The sequence below is a fragment of the Miscanthus floridulus genome, chromosome 16 (genome assembly GCF_019320115.1).
Source record: "Miscanthus floridulus cultivar M001 chromosome 16, ASM1932011v1, whole genome shotgun sequence".
NCBI classification, from domain to species: domain Eukaryota; kingdom Viridiplantae; phylum Streptophyta; class Magnoliopsida; order Poales; family Poaceae; genus Miscanthus; species Miscanthus floridulus.
In genome coordinates, this window is record NC_089595.1 from 71551409 (window position 1) to 71577683 (window position 26275).

A 26275-nucleotide genomic window follows, 5' to 3' on the forward strand; every position below is an offset into this window, starting at 1 on the left:
CCTTGTGCTCATATTTCATGTATCCATCTGTGTTTGTTCTTACTCTATAGGTGATACCTATTGTATCGGCTTTTACCCCTTTGGGTTTATTTTTGAACTAGAGGCGATACCCTTCTGGTATCGGCTATTAGAGCCGATGACCGAACGAATCGGTTGTCAAGTATTAATCTAGATGCTAGGATAATATTCCTTTAGATATTTCACATTGATTGCTCTGTCAAACTCTTCTTCTCCTCCTAGTGTTTCCAAAATATAAGCATTGCCAGACGCACAACGTTTAATCTGATAAGGTCCTTCCTAATTAGGTGACCATTTGTTGAACTTGCTATCTTTTGACCCGATCGGTAATTTCACTTTCCAGACTAAGTCTCCTTCAGAAAATTATTTGCTCTTGACCTTTTTATTGTAATACTTTGCAATCCTCAGTTTATTGGCTTCAATATTCTCAAGATCACATAGCCAATGACAACTCAAGTCCTCTAAGTCATCTATCATAAGATTCTTGTAGACTTTGGCTGACAAATCATTTTGCAATGTGACACGCCTCGATCCAGTTTGAATTTCCCAAGGAAGGACTTAATTATGACCATACATAAGTTCATAAGGTGATGTTTTAATCGATCCATAACAGGCCATCCTATATGCCCATAGTGCCTGATTAAGCGTTGAAGGCCACTTCCTTGGCTGCTCCTCAATCTTTTTCTTGATCAGCTTAATCATAATCTGATTGGACACCTTTGCCTAGCCATTAGCCTGAGCATAGTAAGGAGAAGAATTTAGCAACTTTATTCCCATACTGGCAGCAAAATCTCCAAACTCTTTTGATGTGAATATTATCTCTTGATCAATAGTGATAGTTTGAGGAATCCCAAAACGGTACACAATATGCTCCTTGACAAAGTCAACCATGTTCTTTAAGGTTACCATCTTCAAAGGAATTGCCTCAACACACTTAGTGAAGTAATCCGTAGCTACCAATATGAACTTATGTCCTTTACTAGAAGGCAGAAAAATCTAGCCAATTAGATCAATTCCCCAACCTCGAAACGACCATGGTTTGATTATTGGATTCATAGCCGATGCGAGTGATTTCTGGATATTACCAAAACGTTGACAGTCCTAGCACCCCTTATAATATTCAAAACAATCTTCTAGTATTGTTGGCCAGAAATATCCAATCCTATGAATAATTCATTTTATCTTATAAGCCAATTGATGAGCTCCACATATCCCTTTATGTACTTCACCCATCAACACCTTAGCTTCTTCTTGATTTAAGCATTTAAGCAACACCCCATCGACTGTTTTGTAATACAGCTGATCATCTAGTAAAACATACTTAGTTGATTTATATCTTAGCTTCTTGGTAACCTTCTGTGATGGATTCCTAAGGTAATCGGCTATTTCAACTCTCCAATCATTATTCGAGGTTTCACTACTTAAGACCTCTTGAAACACTCGATAACATGACACACTTTGAGCTAAACGATTAGCCTCTTAATTCTGTGCTCTTGGAATATGTTGAAGAGAGACATGAGGAAATTCCTTGAGCAACCCTTGGCACTCATCATAATATCCCCTCAGAGTATCTTCTTTGCACTCATATAGGTCGATCAACTGATTAATAATTAACTGTGAATCTTCAAATACTTCAATTGCTTCAGCCTTTACTTCATGAAGAAGTTGAAGCCCCTTAAGAATAGCTTCATATTCTGCTTGGTTGTTGGTAATCATTGGCTCAGTTGAAAAAGCAAACTCAAAACTTGCCCCCTGAGGCAAAATAATAATAATACCAATGCCACCACCTTGCTTGCATGATGACCCATCAAAGAACAACGCCCAAGGTACCGGCTCTATGTAGCTAACACTTGGCTTATTATGCTGGGTGACAAAATCGGCTATTACTTGCCCTTTGACTGCTTTAGCCGATTCGTATCTCAAGTCAAATTTCGACATCGCAAGAATCCACTTCCCCATTCTTCCATTTAATATTGCCATTGATAGCATGTGCTTGATCACATCAGCCTTGGAAATGACTGTACACTCAGCCGATAATAAGTAATGTCGCAACTTAGTGCAAGAGAAATATAAGAACAAGCATAATTTCTCGATGGGAGAATATCTTATTTCTGGATCCAAAAGTCTTCTACTTAGATAGAAAATGACTCGTTCTTTTCCTTCAAACTCTTGCATTAAGGCTGATCCAACTGTTTGGTCATCGACTGATATGTACAATTTAAAAGGCTTACCTTGCTGAGGAGGGACTAGCACAGGTGGACATTTCATATATTCTTTTATTTCCTCAAATGCCTTTTGTTGTACGTCACCCCACTTAAATTCTTGATCATTTTTCAATTTCAACAAGGGAGAAAACGATAGAACTCTTTCTGATAAATTTGAAATAAACCTCCTGATAAAATTAATCTTACCAAGCAAAGACTATAACTCTGTTTTAGTAGTCGGGGGTACTGCCTCATCAATTGATTTCATACTTTTTTGGCCAATTTTGATTCCTCTCTCGTGGACCATGAAACCCAAAAATGGTCTGGCTGATACTCCAAAGGCACACTTATTAGGATTCATCTTTAGACCATGTTTTCTTGTGCACTCCAAAGTCTCCCACAAATCAGCTAGATGTTCCTTGTACCCTTTGGATTTTACCATCACATCATCAATGTAGATTTCAACAATCCTACCGATCAACTTATGAAAAATATAATTCATTGCTCTCTAATAAGTTGCACCGGCATTCTTTAAACCAAAGGTCATAACAATCCATTCGAACAAACCGATTGCGCCAGGGCATTTGAAAGCTATTTTTGCTATGTCTTCCTCAGCCATAAAAATTTGATTATATCGTGCATTGCCGTCCATGAAACTAATAACCTTGTGCCTGGCTGCTGCATCTACCAACATATCAGCTATCGGCATCAGATAACCATTCATGGGTGTAGCTTTGTTCAGATCTCTAAAATCGATGCAAACTCTTAACTTCCCATTTTTCTTATACATAGGAACAACATTCGATATACATTCTATATATCGGCACGGTCGGATAAATTTTGCTTCTAGTAATCTTTCAGTCCCCTTTTTTATATCATCAAGTACGTTTGGGTTGAATCTCCTCGGAGCTTGTTTAAACGGTCGATATCCGGGTTTGATTGGCAACCGATGTTCAATAATCGACCGGTCTAGGCCAGGCATCTCATAGTATTCTCAAGCAAAACAATCTTTAAATTCCTTTAATAAATTAACTAATTCTTGCCTATACTCGGGATCCAACTTGGTACTTATATACGTCGGCCTAGGCCCATCTCCAGAACCAATAGCTATCTCTTCTAATTTATCGGTCGACGTAAAGCCATGTCCTAGTTTATCATCTGTACCATCTATTGGGTTATGCATTAAAACAAATTTTTGAAGCTGACTGCTTGGATCGGCTGTTGGCTTTCATTACTGATCTTAAGAAAGCCTCCTTCCCATAGCTTGCTAAAGAAGCACTCAAAGTCTTCTAGCTCCCAAAATACTAGATCGGATGTTGCAATATTTACAGAATCATCAGCACAAACCAGCTCAACATCATCTCCATGCCATTGAATCAAACATTGATGCATGGTCGAGGGTACACAACAATTTGCATGAATCCAATCATGACCAAGGAGTAAACTATACGACCCTTTTCCATCAATGGCAAAAAATATGGTGAGCTAAGTTTTACTTCCAATTATCAATTCGATGTTCATTGCCCCCTGGTCTTAGATGCATTACCTCTGAAATCCTTAAGCATCATATCAGTTTCAATCAAATCTCATGGCCCCTTACCAAGCTTATGAAAAGTGGTGTAAGGCATAAGATTGACAGAAGCACCTCCGTCCACCAACATCTTGCTCATCGGTTTCCCATCAACAAAACCTTTTACATATAAAGCCTTTAAGTAACGATGTTTGACTGGCTTATCGAATATAGCCTAATGTATAACCATTAACTTGGCAACTATCTCTTCATACTCTGATTCATAAAAATCCAAATAGACTTCTTGGTCTGCTGGAGCTCTAAATTTTGATGGTAATAAAAAAGTCATTGGAATATTAGACGATGGTTGATCCCTACCGGCTGTTTGTTTAGCATGCCATACTTGAGGTTTACTAGACGCCTGAGCTTGTTCTAGCTCTCTGTTCCTTAGGCGTTGCACTCTTCTTTTCTGGCTTCTTGTCAGACCTCTTAGACATCATTGGCCTTTCTGCCAAACATATTCTTCCTCATTACTTTCTTCTTCATAATCAGCCCAATTTTGATCAACAACTTATTTCCTGAGCCAATCATGAACACTTATATTTTTAAGCACCGATCCATATTATGGTGATATGCATCTCGAGCATGGATAGACTGGCGGTTGGCTTGAGATTGTCTAAACTCCCAATATTATTCGCTACACTCTAGACAGTTATTCATGATAGGCAATTTCAAACCTTCGTTCCAGCAATATCTAAAGAAAGGATAATTTCAATGTGATTCAACTTGATTTCTTTCATACCTCTCTTTTTCCTGTTGACGTTGGTATTCTTGCTCTTCTAACCAACACTGATAATCATTTTTCTTCTACCACTGCCATTTGTTTAACAAAATTCAAGATGTAATACGTGGCCTTGTTGCCCCATCCTTCGACGTTTCTCCCTACTCATATCGGCTCTTTTGTTGGTCATGACGTCTTCTAACCTCTCTATATTCATCAGTCGATATTTGCATCTTGGGATCGACTGTTCCAATTTCTTTTGATCTAACTGATGTTAGGACTTTAGTCTTCCCTTTGAGTAGCCTAGCATCATCCATGTTCTGGTCTCTTGAAAAAGGATTATCATCAACTTTTATCTTTCGAGGCGTATCAAATTTGAGCCTTCTTTGCTAAATAGCCCTCTGTATACGTTGCTAGAAAACTCTACACTCATTAGTGGAATGAGAAGTGGCGTTATGAAATTTGTAGAACTTCTTGTTCTTCAACTGATCAGGGGGCAATATAACATGATTATCGGGTAACTTGATATGTCCCTTTTCAAGCAAGAAATTAAAGAGCTTGTCTGATTTTGTGACATCGAAGTCATAGCTCTCTTTGACTCCTCTTCTCCAAGGATTTGGCACGATTACTGTCTTCTTACCCTAATTTCATCTAGCCGCAACAACTTCTTCTTCATCGTTTTCATAGCCATCATCAACTGAATATGGATTGTAGGTTTTGGCAATTGCGGCATTCTTCTGAAATCGGGTATCACTGCGCATGTTCTGAAATTAGCTATCGAGCACTACCACTCATTGAGCCAACTGACCTAAATTGTCAAACTCTTGTCCCAGCAGCTTCTCTCTCCATGTTGGTAACATTCCTTGAACAGCCAAAGCAGCCAGTTGATCACCAGTTAAGTTCAGTGAGAAGCACAAATTTCTGGTTTCTTGGAACCTCTAAAGAAACTCAGTGCTCGATTCATTAGTTCTCTACCTTATAGTTGTCAAATTGATAATCTTATTTTCTCCTATCCCAGTGTAAAAATATGTATGAAACTTCTTCTCTAGGATAGCCCAATTGGCAATGGAGTTAACTGACATTGATGAAAACCAAGTGAAGGCCAGCCCCGATAGGGACAAGGAGAAGAAACAAATTTGATGGGCCTCTACAATGGATGCTTTGCTCAACTGTGTAAGATACCGACTGACATGTTCTATTATGCTTATGCTATCTTGGCCAGTGAACTTGGTAAACTTTGGGAGCCTGTAATTTGTAGAAAGAGCGATCAAATCATACCATTCTAGATATGGGCGTTTGTACGAGAAGGTCTCCCCTTTTGGCTTCAAACCAAACTGATTCTTCATCATCTCGGTCACTCTAAGTAACAATTCATTAGCATTTGAATTTGGATTTCTCTGTAATTGCTGACCCATCTATGGATTAAAATTTTGGGTACCTTGATACCCTAGATTTGGAATCATGTGAAGGATATTGTAATCTATGCCATAATGATACCCTTGTGGAATCTCTATCTGCTGGGTCCTTTACTGGTTTGCTGCTTGAAGCCTCTGGTTGTAGATGTTAGGATCTATATCTCTACGAATCCTTTGAACTGATAGCGCTATTTTTTGAGTCGACAACGGTATCTGGCCTAATGCGCCAAAATTGAAAATTTGATTCTGAATTTGCCATGTCAGCTGTTGCACATGCTGTTCTGATGATCCAAGATTATATTATATCTGATTAGTAGTAGCACCCTGAACTTGCTCAGATGAGCTCTAAACCACTTGGACATCATCATTACTAGCTGGTGCTGCTTCTTGATGGCTAGTATCGACTTGATTAGTCCCCTGAGTCGATGGATGTGGAATGTTGTAATAACTAATAAGTCGATCCAACCTGATCAATTGGATATCCATGAAACACCTCTTTCATGGTGTTGTGGAATGTGTTCAGGAAAACCTCATTATGATTCGACATGGCATCATGAACAAACTTGTTTATAGCCTCTACGAAGAAACGACTGTCTTCATCTTCATCTACATCTGTCAGCCCATGCAACAGAACTCTCGGTAGTGGATATTTCTGAATAATTTTGTTGTCACATGTCTTGGTGTAGGACAACAAACATTTGCTCTGAAATTCTTCTATAGCTTTGCTAAGGACATCTTTATCTCCATCAGGTAGGTCTTCATAAGGCACCACAAGGATGTCATTATTGTTGTAAGTCGCCATGATGATTGTGGTGTCCCACCAGGCATACCAAAATGTGTGTTGACACAAAAACGTGTTGACACACAGCAAGCCAGAAGGATCTGCTAAGGATGAGCCCGAAGATCCGCTTGGCTTCAACGCAGGGTTAATCGATCCTACGAATTTCTCCCAAGGCGTGCTAGTCAATTTGACCTGCAATTAATAAGGAGAGAAAGTTTATCAGTAATTTAAGGTGGAACATGCCAGTCTTTGCCCAGATAATTCCAAGTGTGTCGCTTTGGGAGCAGCCAGACAAGAAAATCGACTAAATAACCGATACGCACAAAAATTAGCTATTATGGTAGTAGATCATATGGATCGCGATTGATTTTATGTTGATAGGTACGATGCTCGTAGATGTTAGTGAAATCATCAGCTAGGTGGATATTACCGGTGTGAGTCACTAAGCCGATGAATCTAATCAAGAAAAGATATAACATGCAAACAAATCGTTTGTCTAGTATAAATAGATCTACAAATGCTTTGAATCTAATCTGTTACCATCAACAATGAGGTTCAACCGGATCGATGGCAGCTATGATGATAATAACAAACTAAAACCTTAGAATCTTAAAATCATCTATACTTTGATAGGCTTTCTGAAAGACATGCTATACGTGAAGGCTCAAGCGAATTGGCAAAAATAGCCAATTCAGGTGACAAGGGACTACAACATGTGAACAATAGACTATTTTATATGGACAAACCTATGGACTCATTAGACTTAACCTACTATCTCAAACAGTGGGGTTCGACCAGATCGATGTAGTCATGATAAAGACAACAAATCAAACCCTTAAAGTACATAGATCTATTCACGCTTAACAGAATCATAGACGCACGCTGTAGGCGTTAAAGCATAGGCAATCGGCTATTTAGCCGATGCAGGCATAGCAAACAGTTAAGGCCCTAATCAAGAACAAATCTACTAACTAGCATCCTCTAATCTACAGTGCCATCAGTGGGGATCGATCGGATCATTGCAGCAATAACAGCAAACTATAGACCAGATTTAACTAATCAGCAAACCTCTTCAATATCATACATACCTTAACCAGAACAGCCGATGAAACATAACCCGTCGCTTAAAGTAAAAAACATCATGTTGTAACAAAGCAAACAATGGACTAAAAGGATATAAGGTTGATCTAGATCGATCTCGACCGGGCAAATTAATGTTGCTACAAACTAATAACAATAAGAACATCAGCAAGATCGGTAACTTAATGAATCTACCCGAAGGACATCACCCTTACATAGAGCTGATAACTTGACCTTAATCTAATTCAAGCAGTGGAGATCGACTGGATCGATGCAGCTGTACTTGAACTAGACAAGAGTCGATAACTAGCTTATACTAGTGTTCACAGTGGAGGTCGAACTTAACCGATACAGCCATACAAATAGAAGTATAAGCCATGATGGTACTTACATACAAGCCAGAGCTCGGCCAAACCAATGTAGCCCTGCTTGTTGAAGAACTCGCCGGGATCTACTCTAGTCCTACTCCTAAGGGTTGGCACGGAGCTGAAAAAAGTAAATTGTATTTGATTGATTGTATGTTCCTTTTACAATAGCCGGGGTCCAATATTTATACCTGGAACCTAAGCATGAATCCTTCTTAAGTACGACTCATTACAATTTCTGGCATAAGATAAAACATTCCTAATTTAAGATAATTTGGACCCTAATCTTTCCCTTTTTGTAGAGTCCGACATGTTTTCCCCGATGATAACCGTAGCTTTTTGTCGTTATCTGCTGGCGTCATCTGAAGAGAGTCGATTCTAGTGCTGCATTTGAATCAGCTGATATCGACCCTTATGCAATCGATTCCTTGATGACATGATCTTGGAAGCTTCGAGTTCCCGCATTCTTCGTCCCAAATTTTGTTGTAAACATAAACAAACTCTGTGCGACTCACTTTTATGGTTGAGAGAAATCAAATAAATATCTAAGTTAATTTACTCAGTGCATAAATGTGCTAATGAAAATCCTAACAAAAAGAATAAAATAAGTAGTTTTAATTGTTTGGTACGAAAAACAATTTCTATAAACAAAAATAAAACATAATTTGTATGTAGTACTTAAGTAAAGATGATGAGCAAGTGGTGTAGTTGAAATGCAACTTTAATTTTTGAAAACAAATGTTGTTAACTAGTGTTCTTGAGAGCTCAAAAATCGAATCGGAAACTAAAAATCAGCCTTTTGTTGAATCGGCAAAAAATGAACTTATGTTTGAAAATGCCATTTTTGGTGAATTATATTGAGCAAAATAGTTAAATAGTGCTTAAGTGTTTTGTTCCTATGGTTTAGTATAAAGTATGGGCTATTGCAGTTAGTATCTCTTGTTTGAATTTAATAGGGTATAGACCTCTTAAAAATTGTGGCAATAAGTGTTAATGGATATTAAGTACAAATTGAACCCTTGCCTTTTCTAAGTCGGGAAAAGAGTGTAGGACAATGCTATTTTGGCATTTGAATTCTAACAGAATTTCTTAAATACTAGTTTCATGTTTTGGTACGGTTGGTTGCCTCTAAGCGAGTACTTGGGCATGGTATAGGTTGTAGTGGTGTTGGGCGGCATGTTGTTCTCTTAAAAATTTCCCAAACTTTCTTAGAACGCGCTGTAGGCACGCTATTGGTGCTCCGTTCATTGGCCAGCGCTCAGCGTGATGAACCCATGTTGGCACCTCTCTATCTCCCATGCTGGTCACCCTTTGGCCATGCTTGTTGCCTAGATACGAAGCCCTTAGGGTCTACTAGAGTCTTGAGCTTTTGTTTTAATCTCCACCGAGCTCTAATCGGTTGATTTTCATGCTTTAAGATCTGTGCACAACATCGCCTCGGGCTGGCTGGCCGGGTGTGCATGGTCACTGCACTTGGGGTTCGACGTCGCGCATTGGTGCACCCCTCTTGGCTCAGTCTATGCACTAACTAACACGCCTCCTGCCATGCCCCCGTGTTGTCGTACCCTGTTGGGTCATGGCCGGGTCACCTCTGCTGGAGCCGCGTCGCGTGATGTAGCAATGGCGATGCGCTGCCCTCTCCCCTTCATAATCACCAACTCAAGCCCTCCTAGCCTAATTCCTTGTACCAGTGAGTAACATGGAGAGTTACCTAGATACCCCACTGTTGTCGGGTCCAGCGGTGGTCTGGCCATGGCCAATTTTAGGTTTTGCCCGTCACCGGCCATAGGCGTCGCCGCAGTATGTGGATTTGGGGGTAAGGCATGTTGGAGTGGTAACAGTTTAATTGCTCATAACCCTAAGTTCGCCTTGACTTCCTCCATCCGGTGCTCGCGCTATTTTGGCTAGGGTGCTCGTCATCAGTGGGGTGATGCGCCGGTGTCCATCGTAGAGCGCTGCCGCCCCGCTCGGTCGCTTGTGGCCAACCCTATTTGAACTGCCTTTGACCAAACCATCACCATGGGTAAGCTCGCTGTAAGCTCCTCATGCTCACTCGCTCATGCATTAGTCCTCTAGAAGCTCTAGCTCATTAGAACTGGCACATCACCGCCACGAATAGCCACTCACCATTGTAGCTTGCGCTAGTCTGTCTCTGAGCCCCTAACCGCCACCCATCCTCATGTGTTTAGCCGTAGATGGTAGTTGGCCTCTTACTTCCATCGTAGCAAGTCTGGTTTGCCCAGCGTAACTGCTTTAGGCCATCGGCCGACGCATCGGCGTGTGTGGGGATCCCAGGGATCTCCCCGTGGTAAAGGTGGAAACATCCGAGGGTTCAGTTGCAAGGTTGCTGACGATAGGAATAGTACACATAGTAGTCATATTAATCTCTGAAAGCTTGGAGGCTTCTCTGCAAAGCCACCACCACGTGCGGGCATCCCAGCCTTAGGCCATGTTGGGCCATCGTGACCCGTGCAAGGCCACGCCCGTGCTGGGCTGCCGAGCCAGAATGGATTGCTGCCGGCCCTTTTTCTTTTTTAAGCACTTTCTAATTTAGTTTCTAAGGCAAACTTGTAAATGCAATATAAATTTTTGTAGTTAGCCAAAAATTATATAACTAATTTTGTTACTTTTCTAAAATCATGATCTATCCGCTAGTATATTTTGTTCACATAGTTTTATAATATTTTCGGGAGTTATCTAATTAAATTGAGATGCTTAATATTGTAAGATATAAACTTGTAGGAATTGTTGTGATAAATGGATGATAGTGTTGGCTCTGAAACTTTCATAATAAATTTCTAACATTATTAGGTGCTCACTGTAATTTTTGTAGCTCCATAATAATTAGTTTGCTAGGGTAGCTAAAGGAGCCCTAGTTCGAAAATATATATTTAATCAATAAAATGCCAAAACACCTTGGGGTTTTAGAACTAAAACATTTTTCCAGAGACAGCCTTACTTGATGATGTGGATACATAAACTAGTACATTAGTCATTAAAGCTAGCTCATTAGCTTGCGGAGTGTAAATCGTATTTTAGAGTTGTAGGTGCCGTTGGTTAATTATGTTTTCTGCATTGCATCCACGTATATCATAATAGGAACAACGATGGATCATGGAGTCGACCAGGGAAATAGAAAAGATGGTGCCTCGGTGATTGTGTCACCATGATGGAGTGCTAACCTTTGGTTATATCTTACCAGGCAAGCCCCGGTGCATTATCCCTATTATTCTGTACTTTATCTTATGCTTGTGCATTAAGTGTTAAGGAGTTGAATGAAAACCACTTGCATATATATCCTTACCCTGTGAATACTACTAGTATGTCAGGATCATATAGATTGCTATGCTATAGGATTCGGTAGAAGTCGAGTGATTACCTGTCACTCATGAGAGATAGGAAAGATATTACTGTTGTCATTATCTTACTATCACATGGAATATATATGGAGGATAATTGGAGACCGAGCGGAATGGTACTTTGGATCTGGACTTGGTTAGGCATTCGAGTGAGGCTCAGATTACACTTGTTCCACCTATGTTGATTGAGGACCGTCCATTGCTATGGATGGTAGTCAGGTCACAGACATATTATCCTGAGCACATACTTGTTTATGGGAGCAGAAAGGCTCGTTGCGCTCTTGTTATGGGTTCTGGTTGTTTCTAGACCGACTGATTGGAGGCGGGGAAAGGTAGAGGTCTAAGAACCATGTTGAGACCAGGTCTTAAGTGTGGGGGCTTGGAGTCCAAGTTTGGACCGAGACCTGGACCTTGTGACAGGAGTGGAATGGGTTGGTCTTGTTTGTGCCTGAGGTACAAACGAGGCGTGTGTTTTAGGGTACCCAACTAAGATATATTGATTCATGAATCACCATTTTTGTGAGACGGTATGACTTGGCTATGTTCTAGCACCGTAGTAAAAACTAGAAATTGAAAGGTGATAAATGGTTCTGATTGCTTACCACCTGCTTGAAAGTAGCATAGGTGCTTATATAGAATGGTTAGTTAATGCACTAATGATGACTGCTAATAAAATTGAATATAAGGACGCACGTTTAGTAATGCTTCCTGTAGATGCAATAACCCACAAGTCAGATAGCCTTACATATCCTTAGAGTCTTTTATTTTTCTCCTATCGAGTAAGTCTTGCTGAGTACAATTGAGTACTCAGAGTTTTATTTCCCCTGTTGCAGGTGACCGATGGATGGTAGAAGGCTTTTGTGTGTGGAAACCTCCTGGTGGGCTCAGAGAGAATTCCTTTCACTCTACGACCATAGTGTTTATTTATAACTCTCACTAAAAGTTTTTTTTGAAAAAAAAGTTTTATGATCTGTTATCATATCTGGTTAATAAATGCTCACTATGTTAATGATTCACCATTAATCGTATTTCTGCTGTAACTCTGATCATATGTTGTTCTTCGCTGCAAGATAAAAATGTGAACCTAAAATGTAAAAACTCTTTTACAATCAAAACTATCTTAATTCCGCTATTGCATTCAACTTGTTTAAGTACTCTAATGTTGTAATAAAGTGATGTAAGAAATGGTTAAGAATATTGTAAGCATTATTCTCTCATTTATGATCCTGATGGAAAATATGGATTTTTGAGTTCTCCCTTGGGGTGTGCTCGATGGAACAGCACTATTTAGTGCACTCTCTTGGGTACTTAGTGTCTAATGAAGGACAAGTACCCTTGAGAGGGCATTAGATTAGGTAGTTCTGCCACAACCATCCACTATGCCTTCACCAACTTTTCAATGAAAAGCCTCGACATCTACTTCGGCATCATCAACAATGACTCCATGTCAACAAAAATGCCTTTGCTAACATCTTCATGAGTGGTTTCACCATCAACTTTGGTGTCAGTTGACAACCATTTGCCAACTTCTTGACTATACCTTCATTGCCGACTCTAGCGCCATTGACAATGCCTTTGTCAGGCTTCTAACGAGGGGCTTTGCGACCAATTCCCGCACCTTTGACTATGCCTTCGCCAATGTTTTGACAAGGGGTCCCGCCAATGGCTTCAGCGCCATCAACAACACCTCCATCAATAGTTCGGCAAGGCATCCACTTCGCCTTCGCCAAAATTTTGGAGTGGAGTAATCGTCATTGACATCTTTGAAAGAATTTCTCACAAGCGCCAGCCAAGAAGGGTTGGCGAGGAGGCATTAGACAAGCAATCTGATCGAAGACTGTAGGGGACCATAACGCCTAAGAGGGGGGGGTGAATTAGGCAACTTAAAATTCTAACTCTAAATTATGGCCTCTTTTTCTAACCTTAGCAAAACCTATGCAAAAGATAAACTATCTGAATGTGCAACTATGGTTTTACTAGTGTGTTGCTATCTCTACCGCAAAAGGAGTAATGCAATCAATGTAAATGCGGAAGCTAAAGAGCAAGGTAGAGATATGCAAACTCTCGTTGATGACTGATATTTTTACCGAGATATCGAGAAGCAAGCAAGCTTCCCCTAGTCCTTGTTGGAGCCCCTCGCAAGGAATCCTTCGCAAGGGCCAAGCTCTTGGTCGGGTAACTCCATGGATAGCCTCGGGCCTTCCCCATGTGCAAGTGGGTCTCCAACATGCCTTCCGGCAAGCCTCTCCTAGATGCTCCCTGCCATCTTCACTATCAAGCTTCCGACTAAAATGCCGCGGGCCTTGTTCCCTCTAGTACATGATGGCGGCCACACCACAAACGTGGTTGGTGTGATCTCACAAGACCATAAGCCCCTCTGATGTACAACAATGGTGTGTGCAAGCACCAAGTGGTAAGAGGTATGCAAACCTCTCTAAACACTAGGCCTAAACCTAGAGCAAGAGCACAAGCAGTGGTCTAATCAACCTAAGCACTTCGCAAAGCACCTACGCTAATCACCTGATGAAACACTAAGCACTATGCGAGTGTAGATCACTAAAATGGAGTATCAACGCCCTAGAGATGTTTCCTCAGCTCCACCATACTCAAATGGTCAGTTGGGGGTCTATTTATAAGCCCCACTGAGAAAGTAGACATTGGGGACGAAATCCCGCTTTTCTGCTACTGACTAGACTCTGACCAGCATCTGGTCAGCACTGACCGGATGCGTCCGGTCACAAAAATGGCTCTCTAGAACCTTACTGATGTTGACCGGACTCTAGCACCTAGCATCTGGTCACTTTGCTACTCAGCATCTGGTCCAAAGTCCGGTCACCTCTATGAGCTGTCCAGCGTTCGGTCCAACGTCCAGTCTAGCATCTGGTCACCTCTGTGAGCTTATTTCTTCGCGATCTTGCGTCCAGCTTGGTTCCTATCTTTGTGCTTAGACTTTGCTTGATATCTTGGGTCTTCTCTTGTGCTTCTAAGGTCTTGCTTATGGTGTTGATCATCGGATTATCATGTCTCCTTCGTCCAAGTCACGTCTTGCATCCTATTGAACTACAAAACAATCACCTACAAATTCATTAGTCCAATTTGGTTGTGTTGGTCATCAAACACCAAAATCCAAAGTAAATGGGCCAAGGGTCCATTTTCCTTACAAAGACAAAAGCTTTGCCTAGCGCCTATGAATGAAACTTGAAGACATGTCATGCTTGTCTACAGCTACATCACCTACTTTGACTGCTTCGCTTGCTTCAACTACATCAATGTCTTCGATGAAGTCTAAATTGCGAAAATAGGGTACCAAGGGCACGAGGTCAAAGGAGCAAGCTACCAAGGATATGATCATGGAGGTTAGAGCGAAGGTTGCCACCATATACTAGCCAAAGACATGCTGAAGACTAGCCAGAGACATAGTAGTCCCTAGACTATCTATGTAAAGACGATAGTTGTGTGCCGAGTCTGAGTTATAAGTGGACCACACTTTATTGTATTCAACTATTGGGTCTTGTACTTTCGATCAAAACCAAATAGTTGACGAGCTATTGTTGGGGGTACAGTATATGTTGGGGACCCCATTGTCGTGTTCAAGACCCAATTACATAGCCTAGAAGTTTGCAAAAATAATATTTGGAGGCTATTTGTAGCCTTTGGTGGCATTTTTGTAAATATGAACCCCATCGGGTTACATTTGTAGCCTCTAGCGATATTTTTGTAAATTAGCCTCACTATGGGAAATAAAGAAAAATCCCCTATAAAAGGGGAGAGGATGGGAGAGGGGCTCATCACTCGGCTCTCTTCTCATTCGCTCTCTCATCCTTCACTCTCCCAAGTTTATTGGCTAAACCAACAATGTTTAACTACCAACGACCTCAAAATACCATCTACCCTCCTATTGAAATGTAAAAAACAGGTATTAATATCTACAAGGAAAGGCGGCAAATAGCAATACATAATACAACAGATTACATCTAAAAATCATAACTGCCCACAACAAATGATTGATAAACATGTAATAAGGAAATGAATTGTGTTAAAATAAAATAGAACTAATTATGCAAAAACAATCAATTACCATTTACAAAGAAAAATAGCACGCTAAACCTAGATGCCATAGTAATAAAATATAATAACTGATACTAATTATCCATAAAATATAATGACTAGTATGTAAAAAGAATAAATAAGGAAAAGTACCATGTTTGCTAAAAAGGAACTAGAGCAATTTATGCATAAAAAGGCCAATAACCATTAATACAAAACTAACATGCTAATCTCGACAAAAACAATATTTGCGAGCTCAAGAAATGTTTGGCCATTAATAGTCAGTTAAATGAAGATGATAGTTGTTGGAGGGATGAAAAAATATTTAGTGCAAGAACTTCATGGACCATAATCATCCTTCCCAGAGTGATAATTGGCCTGTTCAAGTACATAAAATTGTAGTGTTAAGTTGATAAATGCACATATATGAAGCATGGTTCATAAATTGTGCATGCACTATACCTCGCAAGTGGAATTCAAAATTTGCTTTTCCGAATGAAAAGTCTTCCAAATGTTTCTGGACTCGGTATCGGCTTGCTCATGCAAGCCTGAACTAGAATCATCGCCATAACATGTATCGCACACCTGCATATTAAAGAACCATCAAACAGTAGGTAATAATAAGTTTTATGAAAACTAGTAAGCATTACCCATTGCAAACACCTAAGTTTGCAGACTATATTCTTTTTTATTCACTGTCCTCCGAAGGTGAAAGTGCAATCAAGCCCTAATTGTGAGTTTTGGTGATAATGACCATGCAATTAGAGAACTAATGAGATTTATCGAGATGACAAGCAGGGAATTCATGTTCGAGGATGCTACACGAAATGGAGGAGCCCCCAATTATAAATGTAGATGGCTTCAAACTCAAAGGAGGTTTAAATTCTTTTATATTTTGAATTTGAGTATAGGAAAAGCCATACTATAAAGGGGAACACAATGCTTAAGCTAATATGAGCTACCAAGTGCTCAAACATACACATGCATCCTTAGATTCATAGCCAAAACAGTCTACACTTCACTCTTACCCTTGCTATCTTGCGTGGTGCAACACTGCCACACTTAAAGAGAGGCACTACCGCAGTGTAGCACTGACCGTTGGGGCTGAGGGGGTATTTATACCCATCCTCTTCCTCCCCAACAGCTCTTTCCCTCCTCCTACTGATTCTAGCATGACCAAACAGAAAGGAGCTCTCTCTCTCTCCCTCCATTGTTGACCTCAAGCCCTTCAAGCAAATCCATTGATTTCCCCATCAATCCTTGAGGGAAAGGAGTCCAAAACTCGGTTAGAGAGCAGCTCCATTGATTCGCCAACTCGAAAGAGCACTAGGTTCATGTTTTGACCGGCGGTTGTGTTTGTTACACTTGGAGCTTGGCTCCTAGCCAGGTAGAGCATCGCCCGTGGAGCTTGCCAACTTGTGTGGTAGCCCCAAGGGTTTGTAACCATCTCTTGAAGCTAGTATACTCACCCCTCATCTCAAGAGTTAAGTCTCTTGACTTGAGAACAAGGAAGGGTTGGAAAGCCCTAAGCCTTAGTGGCTAACCTCAATAACATGGAGGTAGGCAAGCCTTGGTGGTGAGCCGAACCATGGGATAAATCATTGTGTCACTTGTGCTTGATTTACATTACTTGCATTTCATATTATTGGTTGAGGTGATTTCTAGGGTTTCTAGTCAATCTACTTGTGTGTGGTGTTCCTAATCATTCTAGCTCTTGATCTGTGACTATAATACCTGCAGTAAGCTGAGAAATTTCTCCAATCTAAGTTTCTATTCACTGATTTTGAACTATGACTCGAAGTTGTCTATATGTGCGGGTAGTGTCGCTATTCTGGTCTGGTAGTGCCGCAGTCTGGCAGTGCCACCCTCCAGAGCGATAGTGTCGTAGGGTGAATTTGATAAAAGTTTGAGTGTTTATTTTAATAGGCCTATTCACTCCCCCCCTCTAGGCCAACCAGAGATCCTACAAGTGGTATCAGAGTAGGCTTCCTCATATACGCTTCACAGCGTGAGGTATGGAGGCCAGAGGAGGAACTAATAGCGTGAAGTGGGTGGATGTCGACACAGACAGCAACGAGCTGAGCGCGTCGATAGCGAGCAACACCACACTACCACATCTTGAGGCTACCGATGCCAAAATAGCTCTCGGTGATAATGAGCGAAGAAGGAAGGAGGCAAGAAAGCTAAAAAGAGAAGCAAGAGAGAAGAAGAAGGAGGAGCGGTTAGAGGAGAAGAAAAGGAAAGAAGAAAGAAGGCTTAAGAGAGAAGCAAGAAGAAAAAGAAGAGAAGCTAGGAAGAAGAAGGAAGAAGAAGAGAAGGCAACAACTGCATCATCAAGCATATCAAGTAGTTCTGAAGATGGAGATGATGATGAGTCATTCCAAGTGTCGAAGGGGAACAAGAAGGAGAAGAAAGGAAAGGGCAAGGCCGACAACAACAAATATGCCGCCGTATCATTTAACTATTCTTCTATTCCTATGACTAACTATGATCGGAGGTCTTTCATCAATGTCCCCACGGGCAAGTTACCTCATTTTGATGGGACTAACTTTGCCAAGTGGAAGCACTTGATGGGAGCTTATCTTATAGGTCTTCACCCTGGTATTTAGGAGATTGTTTGCAATGGATTTGAGCCACCAGTTGATCCCAAGAACCCAACACTAGAAGAGATGAGAATCATTCACTTCAATGGTCAAGCTACAAGTGTGTTTCTTATTGTCTTGGATGGTGATGAGTACAATAGAGTGTTTGGAGTTGATGTTGCCAAGTAAATATGGGACACTTTGCACCTAGCACATGAAGGGGTTGACAAAGTGAGAAAGGCAAGAATTGACTTGTTGATATCAAAACTCAACCGGTTTGTAATCTTGGATGGAGAGGGGCCACAAGTGATGTTTGATAGGTTGATGACGATGGTGGGCAAGATTAGAGGCTATGGTTGTGATGAGCTAGATGATTATAAAGTTGTCAAGATTATGTTAAAAGCTTATTCACCTAGAAATGAGACCATAGTCACTCTAATTAGAGACAAGAAGAAGTTTGAGTACTTCACACCAAATGATGTACTTGGGAGGATCTTGACCTTTGACATGCAAAGAGAAGAACCAAATGAGAGGAAGAAACTTGGAGAATTGCAAGCAAAGTTAGAGGGCATCAAGATCAAAGATGTAGCTCTCAAGGCCAAGAAATCAAGCAAGCAAGGCTCTACAAGCAAGCCCAAAGCAAGCAAGCAAGTTTAAGAAAGAGTAGAGACCACATCATCTTCAAGTGAAAGTGAAAATGATGATGACAATATGAGAAAGTTGATGATGTTGCTCTCTTTATGAAGAGGTATCACAAGGGGTTAAAGAAGCAAGGCTACAAGGTAGTGAAGAGAAGCTTTCCAAACAAGAAAAAGAGGACATGATACAATTGTGAAAGCACCGATCACTTCATTGCCAAGTGTCCATATGAGATCAAGGACAACAAATACAAGAGGGACAAAAAAGAGGAGAAGGTCGACCATAAAAAAGCAAGAAGTACATGGGAGAGGCTCACATTGGGCATGAATGGGACTCGACTAAAGAGAGCACAAGTGAAGAGGATGAGAAGGTTGCAACTATTGTTATTCACAAGTCATCCTCTACACCAAGGCTCTTCAATGACATGTTCGATGATGACTACTACTCCCCTCACATTTGTCTCATGGCAAAGCATGAGAAGGTAAAATCCAAATCGAAGGCCAAATCTCCTCCACCTCCTAGTGATATCTCTAGTAGTGATATTAGTGATAGCTCTAGTGATGATGAATCTAGTAATGAAAAAATAAACATGATAACTAAAAATTTGGATGGAAAGACCAAATTATTCATCACTAAGCGAATAGAGTATTTAGAGAGTGTCCAAGCCGAGCTAGAATCTAGAGAAGAGACTCTTATCCAACAAGAGGATCTCTACATTGCTAGCAAAGAAGCTCTTGCATTAGAGAGAAGTGAGGTGGAATCCTTGCGCAAGGCTTTGGCCAAAGAGCAAGAGGATCATGATATTACAAAGAAAGCAAATAAAGCTCTCAAGAAAAAGTATTGTGACTTGGATGAAAAGCACAAAGACCTTGAGATGCAATATGGCATTCTTTGGGATAGCAACTCACATCTCCCTAAGGTAAAGGAAACCTCTACGCCCTCCACTAGTCAAGGTTGTGGAAAATGTTTTAATCTTGATTTGAATGCCTATTCCACTAACCTTGCAAACATGGAGGCTATGAGAAAGGAAATTGCTAGGCTCAATGAAGTCATTGGAAAAGGGTGGATAGGTAAGACCCAATCTAATGACAAGAAGAATGATGAATCAAAAGGCAACAATTCAAGCAAGGAAGGCATCCTTCAATCAAGCATGTGCTTGGACACACAAAAGGAGCCAAAACAAATGGAAGAAGGATAGTGAATGGCTATGAGTGTGTGCAGTTTGAAAGGAAGGGCAAAATTGGTACAGATCAGCCTGCACAGACCATGGTAGTGCAGCGTCCTCGAGCGGCAGTGTCGCGGTGAAGGGCGGCAGTGCCGCTCCCTGCAAAAATGGGAAGGCTACCAATTCTGCTCCTGATCAAACTAAGCCCAAGAAGAAGGTGTACCTAGAGAAGCAGGTTTTCTAGAAGCCTAAGGAATCAGTGTGGGCCACCAAAAATAAGTTTGCCTATCAACCGAAGACTTATGTACCACGACAAAGCTTGACATCATGCTTTATTTTGAGGAACAACAGCAGTGGGAAAGTGGTTGCAAAATATATTGGAAAGGAAACCAACATATATAGGAATACTTCTATTTGAGTTCCTAAGATTTTTATGACTAACATGCAAGGCCTCAAGTCAAATTGGGCACCTAAATCTAGCAACTAAACTTGTTTTGTAGGCATACTCCTCTGGTGGATCAAGTTGGGTGCTTGATAGTGGATGTACAAATCATATGACCGGAGAAAGGAGTATGTTCTCATCATATTCCCCGATGACGCACTCAAATGAAAATATTGTCTTTGGAGACAATTCAAAAGGGGATGTGATTGGTCTTGGTAAAGTTGCTATAACCCTTGAGCATTCAATTACAAATGTATTATATGTTGATTCATTGAGTTACAATTTATTGTCCATTTCTCAATTGTGTGAGATGGGCTACAATTGTCTCTTTTCGGATAAGAGTGTGGAAGTCTTTAGAAGGAAGGATTCCTCTATTGTCTTTATGGGTCAATTAAAGAACAAGCTTTACTTAGTTGATTTCAACAAAAGTAAAGCTAAGTTTGTGACTTGTTTAGTGGCAAAATCTAGCATGGGTTGGCTTTGGCATCACCAACTAGCCCATGTTGGGATGAGAAACTTGACCAAACTTCTAAAAGATGAACACATTCTTGGACTAACAAATGTTCACTTTGAGAAAGATAGGATTAATACCGCTTGTCAATCTGGAAAGCAAGTTGGAGCACCTCACCCACCAAAGAGCATCATGACCGCCAAGCAACCATTGGAGCTAATACATATGGATTTCTTTGGACCAATCATCTACCTAAGTATCAGGGGTAACAAATATGGTCTTGTTATTGTTGATGGCTATTTCCGTTTTACTTGGTTATTTTTCTTGCATAACAAGTTCCAAGTTCAAGAGAAAGTGAAGATATTTGTTAGAAGAGCTCAAAAGGAGTTTGGTCTTCCCATCAAGAAAGTGAGAAGCGACAATAGGACCGAATTCAAGAATACTCTAGTTGAGGAGTTTATTGATGAAGAGGGCATCAAGCATGAGTTTTCAACTCCATACACCCCTCAACAAAATAGTATCGTAGAGAAGAAGAACCGTACACTCATTGACATGGCAAGGACAATGCTAGATGAGTACAAGAGCTAGACATCTTTTGGTGTGACGCCGTCAACACCGCTTGCCATGCCATCAACCATTTGTACCTACAAAAGAAGTTGAAGAAAACATCATATGAGATTCTAACCGGTAAAAAGCCTAAGGTGTCTTACTTTAGAGTGTTTGGGTGCAAGTGTTTCATACTTAACAAGAAACCCAAAATCTCTAAGTTTGCACCTAAAGTTGATGAATGTTTTCTTCTTGGCTATGGATCAAATGAGCATGTCTACCGTGTCTTCAACAAAACCTCCGGGAGAGTTGAGATTACGGTAGACGTGACATTTTATGAATCTAATGGCTCTCAAATAGAGCAAGTTGATTCAAGTGTTGTAGGAAAGGAGGATCCACCATGTAAAGCAATCAAGCAATTGGCTATTGGTGATATTAGACCACAAGAAGAAGAAGTCACTAAACTGGAGGTTCCTCAAGTTACTGTTGCACCTATTTCTGCTGACATACCTGATGCTACATTGTAGCAAGCATCTACTGCAACTCTAGAGCATGGCAGTGCCGCACTTGAGGGTGGCAGTGCCACACCCACATAGTCAGCAGCAGTTGATTTGACTCTAGCTTGAGGACAAAACCTACAACCCATATTTGAGCAAGATAATGATGAAGATCCAGAAGATGAACAAGAGGCCATTGAGCATCCAAGGCTAAGGCAAACAATTTAATGGGATCATCCCATTAACAGCATCCTTAGGAGTCTTCGAAAGGGGGTAACAACTCGTTCACATTTAGCAAACTTTTGCCAATTTTGGTCATTTATTTCCTCTTTGGAACCTCTTAAAGTAGAACAAGCACAGGGAGACCCAGATTGGATGATGGCCATGCAAGAAGAGTTAAACAACTTCAAAAGAAACCAAGTGTGGACTTTGGCAGAATGACCCAATACCAATGTCATTGGCACCAAGTGGGTCTTCCGTAACAAGCAAGATGAGAATGGAGTTGTGACAAGAAATAAGACAAGGTTGGTTGCTCAAGGTTTCACTCAAGTAGAGGGCTTGGACTTTGAAGAAACATACGCACTGGTGGCAAGACTTGAAGTAATTCGAATGCTTCTAGCCTATGCCGTTCATCACAACTTCAAGCTATATCAAATAGATGGGAAGAGTGCATTTCTCAATGGCCCTATTCAAGAACTTGTCTATGTTGAGCAACCACCGGGCTTTGAAGATCACAAGTTTCCTGGCCATGTCTATAAACTCCAAAAGGCGCTCTATGGGCCTAAGCAAGCACTAAGAGCATGGTATAAATGCCTTAAGGAATTCTTGCCTAAACAAGGCTTTGAAATAGGCAAAGCTGATCTGACCTATCGGGTTCATAAACTCGGGGTCCCTCGGGGACCGGCTTCCATGCCAAGGCTCGGCCCAAGAGTCTAAATACAATAGATGGAAGGATAGCCCAGTCGTCGACCGGAAGGTCTAGGCCAAAAGGAGTGGCACCTGCTCATCGACCACTTTGGCCCACCTCTCCGATCGGAGTGCTCACCTCGATCTCTAGCCACCTCTAGATGCCCTCTCCAATCAGAAGGCCCGGCCCAAAGTGCTACTTCTGACTCCGACCCCGCGTCCCTCCAATCGGGGCTCCTAGGGACCCTACACACCGCTCTTCTCCGATTGGCGCGACAAGAGCCAAATGGAGCTTTCTGATCGGGACGCTGGCTCGGAAAGGACCAAGAGACGAACGGAGAACGCAAGCCAGGGCGCACAAGTCAAACCACGGCCATGACCTATATGCCTACAGGAACAATACTCTACAACTGTCCTAGCACAAATAGTATTGTAGGCATCGACCTTTCCCTCTACAGTATTGTAGGTGCCAACAAAACCCATACGGTAAGGCCCCCACGTGCCTCTGGGCATCAATAGTGTTGTGGGCACTGGGATTTACCATACTGGGCGAACATGGTGAGACTCCTCACATGCCTCCAGGCATCGAACAGTATTTCTAGGTACCGACATCTACCACTCTAGAAGAAAGCAACGCAACCTCCCACATGCATCTGACATACTACAGTGACGTCAACAGTATTGTGGGCGCCTACCATTATCTTGTACCCGCCGATGTGGGCGGCAAGGCTCGGTAACATACGCACCCTTCCCCTCTCACTTGTAAAGTCGTCCCCTTCATCTATAAAAAGGGGTGCGCTTCCTCCAACAAGGGAGGCTCAGTTCCTTTAAATTCACAAGACCGATTCCAGTTGATCAGAGTTCCTTAGATCGATAGCTCACAACCACAGAACCACCAGGTTCGGACCTCAAGCACCCGCTTGAACACTTAGCTCATAGCAAAGTTCCTATCACTATCGGCCCTTCCGACGGGAGCCGACCAGACCTCTTGTACACCCCATCTTTCTCCTTCTTGTTTGTAATCCCACTGCAAACTTCGAGCACCTGGGCTCAGGAATAAAGTCACCAACCGACCCTGACTGGACGTAGGGCATGTTGCCTGAACTAGTATAAATCATGTGTCATTGAGTGCTAGGCCACCTCCGATCACAACGTACTGCAAAACTACAAATATTCACTAGTTGGTCACTTTCTATACCAATAGTTGGCGCCGTCCATGGGGAAGACGTTGTACGTTCAACACTTTTTCATCATCGGATGGCCCATTTTTTGGCCACACCTGCCGTGGAGGGCTCGGATGATACAATTCGCTTTGGCTCCTTGGAGTTTCCCGCACTCTCGCCCATCGAGATGTGGGTTCCACCCGTCCTCGAGCCATCCCAGGCCTTCCTCTTTGGAAGCCTAGAATTTGTCACCGACTGACTCGGCGTACTACACCTCCACGAGGAGGCTCGCGACCCAGCACCCATCGAAGGGACGTCCTCCATCGACTCCAGGACGCGCGACTTCGATGACACAGCATCTACGCTTCATTCCGAGCAAACTCTCTGCTCAAACCCTGCTGTGAGTAATGTACATGCCATTATTTGCTTACAACATTCTATCTTCCACCAAATACCCAGAGGGCTGCCGTTGTCCCTGTCGTGACCACCATATGGCCAGTTCCCCTATGGCCTCATGTCTCCCATAGACGCATACACTCGGGGACTCCAAAAGATGCCGGCGTCGCCCCCTCTCACGTCTGAGTTCGTGGGGATGGCGAGCTATGCTCCCACCTATTTCCTCGACATCATGGATGACGATGTTGGGAGTGACGGCTCCAGCATTGGTGACATGGCGCCTAGCCACCGTCCGTCCTTGGAGTGTGCTATGGCGGACACTCTGGAACAGCCACCAGGGGTAACGGAGTCCTCGCAGACCCATGCCCCCCGGGCCCTCATGTGGGGACCCCTGAGCTCACACTTGAGCATGAGGAAGGATTACAACGACAGTGGCCGCATCAGCCACCAACTGCGCCAATGCTCTCTGCGCACCACACTATGCCCCGTGCGCAAAGACCGATGAGCGACGCCTAGGGTCACGCCCGTCAGGTCCAGCACAACGCCATGGATAAGGGGACCAATCCCCCGTAGTTCACTCAGGCTGGTCAGAACATCGCCGCCACGATAATGCTCTTGTGTGGCCTGTCTGAACCAAACGACCCTCGTGAATAGGCGATCCATCAGAGCCTCCGAGAACTAGTGGAGACCACCACCGTTCAACAAGCGGAGTGCTCCGCATCATGACGCTAGCTCATGGCCTTGCTCCCCATCATTGGAGGAGGGATGTAGCAGATGGGTCACTCCGCCCGATTACCACCACAACCATCGAGTGCGGCATAGGAAGCCACAATGGCATCTCACCTCAACTTGATGACCGCTCCATGTCGACTGCCTCTCTACATGTGGTTCGGGCCAAGCTGAGACACGCATAGCGTCGACCGGAGTCCTAGCCCTGATAGCCTGGGACCATGGACCTTTGTCCAACACCTCTAGCAAGTGCCATTCCCACCGTGCTTCAATGGAGGCCATGGCAAAGGTAAGGCCAAGCGCTAGGATCAAGACGAGGGCCCCTCCACATAGAGGGGAAAAAAGAATAGAAAGGATCACCGCCGACCGGCCAACTCTGCGTCGATTGCCGCGGCCGATCACGCGGGCATGCAGCCCCAGCAAGACCCTCTGGGACACTTCCACGATCTCATGGAGAGCCCATGCACCAATGACGACTACCCTGTCAAACACCTCTACAAGGACTGCCAGCTCCTCAAGCGCCTACTGAGGCAGGCTGGCAGGCCAAAGGAAGAATAAGGCGAGGAAGCATCGACCGAAGAAGGGGCGTAGTGGGTGAGGATCCAGATGGCTGAAGGTTGAAGTGATCCGACCAGACGCCTACCAACTGAAGAACAACAAACGATGACATTCTCTTCGAACACCTGGAACAACTATATTGTTTCTTCTTCCCCTAAATTTTAGTCTTACCATTATTTACTTAGCGAACGCTCCTATAAGAGCACCCCGACCTGAACACTTTTTGGCTTGGGCTGCTTAGGGGCTCCACTAGGGGGCACTACTACCCCTCTGTTTTGTTTACTTTCTTTTAAGGAAATTTCCTTCCCACCCAAAGGGGTGGTTCATTCCTTTAATTTACATTACGTAACTTTGCTTTAAACATTTCGACCGATCGCACCCCGCCTTTTCCTACGGTTACGAGCAGCCGAGCCTCACGGGCCATGCCCCGGGCTCCCAAGGTTATAGCCTACGAGACAAATGGGCAGGTACGAGAAAGAAAGAAATAAAAAAACAAAGTTATGCAAAGGAAAAGCTAAGGAACAAAAGGGAACAAGCTTCCCCGAACAGAGTGACTCCATCACAGAAAACAAAACCAATTGTTCAATAAAACACCCACGAACGTTTACATGGGGGCTCCCCTATGAACTTAAACTTTTTAG